We start from the raw sequence: 9,042 nt of genomic DNA on the forward strand, positions 1-9,042 counted from the left end.
CTGCCAGAGGGAATGATGAAGAAAATAGGGTCCTGAGTTGGTTGGGTCGTCTTAATTCCTCGTGGCTCAACAGACTAGACGGCTCCTGTAGACCTCCTCTAGGTGTTTAATTTGGAAGGCAATGATCCACCAAGCAGAAAAGCTGCAGTTGATTTCAGCTTTTCTTTTCTCATATGCAGTGCAACTGGCATACCACGCCACACCTCTGCACAGTCAGGATGTTTTCTATTGGTAAAGGTCTTTAAACAAAGGTGAAGGGAATTTGGTCCTTCACAAAGAAAAGACTTGCTTGGCCCTTTAGATAATATGGGTTTTGGTCACAGTCGACTACAATCTCTGAGCTGTGCAGTCCCAGAAAACTGAATTCTGTGTCCTGCTCTACTTTTTCACTGTTGATGCTCAGGCCTAAGTGTATTGTGGTCCTTAACTTCTAAATATAGGCAATGGTTTCGTTTGTCTTGTTCAAGAATGAAAGAATCAAGAGTTTTTTTTTTTTACTTTCATTATGTTAGAATGTATTTTGAAGACAGTGTGATCCAAAGAAAATATAAGACAAGGACATAAATAAAAAAATAAAAAACGAAACAATGAAGAACAAGGACATACGTACATGGAATGTTACATCTACTATTTAAAATGAACATAAAGTGCAGTTTATGCCCGGAAGTCTACAAAATGGGCTGGAAGTCCATCCATCCATTCTCTCCTGCTTAGTCCTATAAGGGTAGCGGTGGGGCCGGTGCCTATCTCTAACACTCTGTGTGAGAGGCAGGGTAGACTCTGCACAGGTCAAAAGTCTGTCACAGGGAGACACAGAACCATGCAAACACACTTATAGCTAAGGGCAATTTAGAGAAGCCAATTAACCTAAAAGTTGTGTTTTTGGGCTGTGGGAGGAAGCCGGAGTACCCAGGGAGAACCCACACATGCACAGGGAGAACATGCAATCTCCATGCAGAAAGACCCCAGGCCAAGAATAGAACCCAGAACCTTCTTTCTGCAAGGTAACAGTGAAACCCTCTGTACCACTGTGCAGCCCTATGGGAAATATTGCCCTATCTAGTAAATACTGGAACGAGATTGTTCAAGTAATTTATCTACAATGGCTTTTAAGGATTGCATATCTCATTTTAAAACACCTTTTTTGTGATGTAAACAGACTATTAGAAAGCCATTTAAACTGTTACTGTAATATAACATCTCTCCTGTGCAAAAGTTCTCTAGCTCTAGGAAACTACCTCTTTTGGTGACTCTACTGATGTTCTGCCAAACTTCATTCTGGACTCTGCTGTTCTTAGACATTAATCTCCTCCCTGTGAAGCAATCCTTTTGTTGATTTTTATATTAGCTTAAAATAACCCTGATGCCTAAAGAATAAAAAATTTTTTCACCTTCAACTTACTAGCAGACAGGTGAAGTTTTTCTGTCAACACTGATTGGTAACTATGAGCGTTAATGATTTTGCTTACCTAGGCAAAATGGTCATTGTTTCTGTCAGAAGAAGGATAAATACAGAGTACGTACTACCATATTTCCCATTAGGTGTTGTGTTCTATTAGGGATCTGCTGAATTTTGCCTAACCAGACTTTTTAGCCTAAAGTTTAAAGTTGGCTTTAATTAGACCTCAGCTCATTCTGTTACATGGCTGAGAGATTTTATTAAAGTAGCATGTTATGTGAAAGAGAAAGCTGTTATCTCTCAGTCCTACTTTTAGATGTATGTGAAACACAGATGATTTTCTTGTTAATACAACCTGTACTAAACAATAAATCCTGCAGCTCTTAAGTGTTAATGTCAGCAATAACACCAGCCTCATCTATAAAGAAAATCTAAAAGAAGAGCATGCCTAAAATAGCCCCTGGTAAAAGACTGTCCATGAACAACACAAGCCAAGTTTTCTTTGTCTTTACCAATAAGTCATTCATTTAAAATTTCATTAAAAAGTTATCAGCTCAAAGCAAGACGTTAGGGATAGAGAAAAACAACATCACTGTTTTTATGGTTTTTATCACAGAAAGCCTGCAGGAACATCTGCAAAGTGAACATTTATCTACGTATTTCTATCATTCTCCACCTATCTAGTTCACAACCAAATAGCAGAACGTTTTTAAGGACGTCCTTTCAATAATCACTTTTTAAAACTTTTTTTTACCAAATATATGAAAATAATCTTTTTTATTTACATATTTGGGTTGTTGTCGACGGGTCACAAGCCCTTTAAGTGTTTTTTTTTTTTTTTACTGCTTTTAGATGTTTTACTCTGAGATTAAATAAATCAAAGTGATTCCAATGCATTTATCTTATAAATACGTCTAGAGCTCATGGTCAGCATCAACAAAGTTTTCCCTATTGACAGCTGAAGAGTGCTCTGCTGAAAACAGGGAGGTGATCATTTAAATTAAAATATGATCTGTATCGTCCTACCTTCTCCACATATCTTTTTATTCTCTTTCTACTTAAATCAGCTTGGTGCTTGAGGATCAGCTCAGAGGAAACATTTTTAACTAAAAGTCCACCACCTGCAAGTTAATAAACCAAGTTGGGCCCAAAATCTTCTCATTAAATCTGAGCACAGCAGCTGTCAAGGCCCCTTTTCCGTCTCACCTTTCACATTCTTCTTTCCTTTCCAGCAGAGAAAACCCTCATCCTGTCCTCAAGCTCAAAGGGAGAATGCTCTTTTCTGGAGGACTGGGAGGGGGAGAGGTGATGAGCAGCTTACTTTAAGGAGGGATTAGCTTTATTAAAATGAAATGGTCTAGTCCTGAGTGACAGAGCAATGGTGAAGCAGAGAAGAGGTCTGTATGACAGAGGAGAGCGCCTACGTTATGTGAGGGTCAGTTCCTGAGGATCTGAAGCACCGCTGTTGTGTGCTCTCCTTCCCTCTATCCCCCACTTTCACTTCTCTTTCTTTCTCTCTTCATCTTCTTTTTCAGTTTTTTTCCTTTTCATCTTTTCTGTCCTCTCATCATCGCTGGGGTTCAGAACAGACAGATATGTCAGCACTGTGTCAAGAGATCTGCCCCCAGGGCCTCAGATGGGCTGCCAAGTACAGGGGCAGGACTGCAGGGGGAACAGAAACACACCAGAAATCCTGAGTCTTTGGTACCATGTGTTTAGTAGCTCTAATATGGACAGGCACTGATCTGAGGAATGTGTACCCAGGTCACTTCATCTAAGGTTCTCAAGGAAAAAGAAGGAGGGTAACCATGTCTTAATATAACTGTGTAGTGTTAACTGCTTCATGTTATTATACACCTTTAAGCACATAAAAGGATGTAACTATAAAAGGAAATATTTTGTATGTGTTTTCCCTATGTAAACATATCACCAGAATGATTGACAATAAGGAGGACCACTTATTTTGACTATCACTGTTTTCATACATTTGAGACTGAAAAACTGTAGTAACTCTTTGCGGAATAAATAGTTCTAATCAAAGTTAAATGCATAAAAGCAAAGTTAAGCGCTTATTCATTCCTCCCTGATGGAATGCACCATAAACTACAGTTCAAGAAATACACAATATATGTGTAAATATATTTCAATGATATATTAATGGAAAATTCAAAAAGTATTAGAGAAATCTATTTCTGTAAAAATACACAAATAGATTTTTCTTCTTCATTTGTCACAGATTTACTGGGCTTAACACTTAATTCAACCTGAGGTCACTATCATACTGTTTCTTTTCTTGTGCTTTACTGTATGTTTGCATCTAAAAACACATTCACAGCTTTTGTGTGGAAGTGCATTTTGCTGAGCATTGACATCTAATCCTGTCAATAGTGATGTAGTCAAGATCCCACCAACTGAGATCAAGGTGTGGCGTTGACTCCATCACTACCTATCATGTTTTTGAAGTATACGGGAACTTTTAGTGTACCCTTTACATTGTAGATCTTTTTTGAGAAGTTATTCTTACTTTGCCACTACAGTACTGTTTTGGTTTATTTTATTCTTTATTTCTAAATTGGAGCTTCAATTTAAAATTTCTATTGCAACCATCCACAGACAGTAAAAAATAGAGTGAAATGGTGGAAAAAATCCACAGTCTTTGGTCCTGAGTCCTCTTTGTATATATATATATATATATATATATATATATAAAAAAGCCCTTAACTTTGGATGTAAGGACACCATTTAGCTGCACTGAACTTTAGAAAAGCATTCCTCAGCCAAAGAAGCACATTGTTCCAGGGATTCTGTGACAGGCGGATTGGTTTGTGAGGTATGAGCAGGTTATATAAGCCATGTATCTCATTTCAAAACAGCCTCTCAAAGGGTTGCTCAACAATATGTTAGTTCAGGAGCTCCATCTGCCTTGTTTGTGATCAGGAAAGGTACTCATGATCAGATTTAGGAACTTTGGTTTTTACGTCTCCTTTTAGCAAAATACATTTTCATAATCCAGTATTTCATAATGTATTAATAAGTACAATTTACAATTCTTCTTTAATAATTCCCTTTAAAAGGTGCAATTAGAAACTACCTTTCAAATTGCATGATTTAAATGTTAATTTCTTTTTCAGTGACTCTGTAGGTCCTCAATACATAACATGTTAATCAACAAGTACTGTATTCTTTAGACAATGAATCTCAAACTGATTTCTAACATCAAAATATTTTTTTTTGTGATTTCCTACATGATCTCTTATATTCTTCCCATCACACAGCAGGGGAAAAAAGAAACATACCTAAACAAAGTCTCCATGTTGTGTGGCTTGTCGTTTGACATGCAACCACTATCCGGACTTAAAGGTCAGCAGAGATTAACAGAGAGGATGAGGAGCTAGAGGAGAGGGTCTCTTTCACATACAGGTGGCTCTACAGGATGTTTATCTCACCAGACTCATATCACTTCTCTTCCAAATTAGAGTTCAGTTCATGTCAGACCCTCTGATATTTAAATGGGTGACCCTAATAATCCAAAGAGGCTCTGTATGTTCAGTTTGCTGTTGAGTTCAGTGAGGGTTTCACTCTTCCTTTTACAGGAATCCAGGGTGAAGCTTTTTGAGCTGGAGAACTGTTTGAAGCCAACACTTTTCCAGATGTTTAAAGATTTAAAAAAGGCAAAGAATGAATATTTCAGCTGGATTGGATTCATCTCTGTTCAGGCCTCACAAACGAACCAAAAATAACTTTTAAACTGACACGTAAAATTTTCTTAGTGTGAAAGATTATACACACGACAAGACCGCCAGTGGAATTTCTGGCTCTGTCTTCACATAAATTCCAGACAGGACGTGTTTCTAGAGAATGGACATGTGGGAATTTAAACAGGGCTGCTCAGTGTAGACAGATATGTGTACATTCTGTATCCTCAAACTTTCTCATACCTGCTCAGCGCAGTCGTAAAAACATGATATGAACCCTCTGAAGTGACATCAAACACGCCTGAAAACCATTTAGCGCTGAAAGGCCTCTGGCAGCTCCGACTTCTCATGCTATTTGCCAGAGATCGGTATCACCTCAGACACAGCCATGAAAGCAACCTCATTATTGCACTTTTTTTTAATTTGCAATTGCATTTTTAAATCGTTTAAATATATCATTTGGGTTTTCCTGTTCCTAAGATTAGAATTTGTTCCAGAGCTTCAATAAATTAATTTAGCTTGATAGTTAGAATGCATCTGCATGATGGGAATGTCCCTGAAGCCAGAATTCATTCTGGGAGATTCCCACAGGCCAACATGGGCAATTCCCCATTTCCAATTTGTCCACAGGGTCCTGAATTTAGAGTGTAGTATTTCCCCAGCTCACCAAAGAACATAAAATATTTTTTTCTTTTTTAATTAATGATCATCCTTCGTCTTTAATTTCTTTAATCAAACATAGACGTGTTAAAACCATTTGAACAAAGTTTTGTTTCAATCCACTGGCATTTTTACAAGCAGGAAACGTAGATGTGTATGTTTTCTAAAAGTATTTTCCTAATGAGCGACTTCTAGGTTTGGACTGACTGTATGAATGGAAAGCAAAGACATCAATAAAATCTTTTCCTTCTGTCTATTCTGTTTCCATGCTGCTATTTCATAGTAGATTCACTGAAACCAATGCTATATAAAATATAACTAAAACCAAACCCCTTAATCTTTATGCAACATCTTTATAGAGAAACTGAGTAATACCAATAACAATCAAAAAACAATACTTATCCATGGTGCAGATTCACGTGGACCAATTGATATACAGGACTTTAAATGATTAAGGTTTATGAGTTGTGTAAATGTATTCTTTCCAGAATCAGAACAGAGATACGAACACGCCTGTGTTTTGGTCTTCCTGTTTGCCTGACAGAGACATTTGCTTACCTTTCATTCCTTACTGCAAAAACTATCTAGAAATTAAGTAAATTTTCCCCTGATTTGAGTATTTATATAAGATGATTTGCCAATGAAAGGAGTATATTTACTCTCTAAATAGATAATTAGAAAATATGCACTTGAAATAAGATAATGCAATTGTTTTTTTCTTATTTTACATGTAAATTGTCTTGCTACATTGGCAAAGTGTTTCAATTACCTCCTCAATTCAGGAAAAAATGCACTTATTTTAAGAAAAAGGACTTAGATTTACATTGTTTGCAGCTCTTTCACAGCTAAGAGGGTCACTAGAAACAATTTCAATAAACAAAGAGACAAAGTAGTCCTTGAGTAATCAGATGTGTACTGGACAGGCCAATCATAAGAGCCAGGGTGTATCTACAGTACCACGCAAAACACAAAAACACATCATCAGTGATCGACAGGCTTTCAGGCACCTACAGGCCAACCTGGCAGGAGTAGATCTGATTTGCTCCACGCCTCATCGACAACAAACACATGTAGAACACATGAAAACAAACAATATGCAAAGATAACAGCAGACCTAGCAGTCGTAACTTAAGTTTCACATTTTAAATACCCAGATGGCCTACCAAAGATTTTCATACTTACTGTTTCAGTCTTTTAGACAAGTATATTTACTTATAAATAAGAGTAATTTAAGTACTCTGACATCTGTGGTACTTACACACAAGCTCAATAGCAAGCAAATAGGACTCTTTAGATGAAGGAGATGTGAGTAGGCCATCGCCATGATACTGGAGGTGCTGTTTGGATAGTGCTGGGAGTAAAGCAGGAGCTACGAAAAGGAGCCTGATGCTTCCTATCATAACACCTTTAGCATAGGAATCTCATAACATTCCTATTTAGTGCTAAGTAGCTACCGGTAATAGAAATCCCACAATCCTTTGTGTGTCATAATATATAAGCACAGTCCACCACCTTGAAATGAAGAAATTAGCTTTAAACATTAAAATGTACGCAGCTTCATATCTTTTAGTCTGTATAATGGAGAGCTTCAGTTGTGTACTACATTTTTACATCTTGATTTTGGTTGTTTTTTTTCCCTGAAGGCTTGACTATTATCAATGTGTGTTCCATAGGGTAATTATGTCCAGAAAGATAAAGACAGATCCTAGATAAAGCATAATAAAGTATAATTGAATTGAATCCTAGTATGAAGCAGCTTAGACACTAATCTTCAGGCAGGCGTTACGTAGCGCAATCTGCAAAAACAAGCAGCAACAAAAAATATATCTTTCCGAATGTATGTCTCTAATAAACAATACAGCTTTGGAAATAAATAGGAATGTTTTAACTAACACAAAAATAAATATATGTAAATGTACATACCGCTGCTTATCCTGTTTTATTTCCCAAAAAGCTTCTTTTTTTGTGTGTGCAACAAACTTGGCCAAAAGTGTTTATTCTGATATGATTTCCAAAAACTCATAATTCAAAAACAAATTCAACATAAATGCTTATTTATTTTTATTTTTTTTTTTACTTTATTTCTGATCGTTTTTGACTACATGTCACTTTCCAACAATTGGAAGCATTCTAATAATTAACAGTATACTTGAGGTAAATCAGAATGCCTATTTTAATTAGATCACATTATTGTTTGCAGAAATAGGAAACATTTTAAAATGTGAAAATTAAAAGAATATCTGTTTGCATGTTGCAGTTTGTCTCTTTGTCCTTTATTGTCAGGAAATGGCTATAAGCAATCAGCAGCTCATCTACAGTTTGAGTAATAATTAGAAGGCTAGATAGAAAAAAAAGTAAATGTCGCTTTTGTTCCTTTTTCTAAGTCTAAATAAGAGCCCCACTCTGGAAACACTACATAAGAAAATCATTTTTATCATGCCTGTTTGCAAGGTCTTGATATCATATACTTTTTTCACCCTTTTAATCTTGTATATTCATTATTTTCATTATATTAACAGGTTTGAATTTACTGTAAAAGACACGTCATCATTTAGAACATAAAAATATGCAGCATAGTTAAAGGACACGCAGCACTCAAGCATCCATGTAAAATAATATCTTTATTATGATCATATTTTTCTCCGGATCAATACAAAGAATATCAGTTTAGTTTGGAGGCGCCGTCAGTGTTGCATTTTCTTCTCAAAAGGACAAAGAGGACGAGACAGAGACAAATATCGAACATATAATGCAGCACAGGATAGCTACATTTGTAAGTTAGTTCGGCTTAAATGTTTCTTGAATTACAATCTGTATGTTTTAAACAAAAGTACTCAAATACACAACTGATCTTGAAAGTGTGGTTTATTTGCATGCAGATGGTGTAAAAGCAAACCCTACATAGGAGGTCTTATAAGATCCCCCAAATAGGGTAGCATGCAACTAGGATGGTTAGAGCTGTATACATCCACTAAAACCCCACTTTAAAGGTTTAGGTCAAATTTTTTTTTGTACTTTTGCCTGCAACCTAAATGGTCAACATTATAGAAAAATTTATTTGGTTGGCATTTTTCCTAATTATTCATGTCAATGCTGTTAGGTTTATATAGAAGATATTTCAGGCTGTAACAGTAAGCTGATTAACTTCCATTTTTCAACAATATTATTTGTTTTGTTTTTGTTTTTTACACAGTACACAAAAAAATAGAAAATGCCTGTGACCCTAAGTATTGTTGGTAATCAATTTGTTCTGATTAAGTCACATTTACTATATATATCTATATCTAT

This window comes from Cyprinodon variegatus, unplaced genomic scaffold (assembly GCF_000732505.1).
Source record: "Cyprinodon variegatus isolate N-32 unplaced genomic scaffold, C_variegatus-1.0 Scaffold243, whole genome shotgun sequence".
NCBI lineage: Eukaryota > Metazoa > Chordata > Actinopteri > Cyprinodontiformes > Cyprinodontidae > Cyprinodon > Cyprinodon variegatus.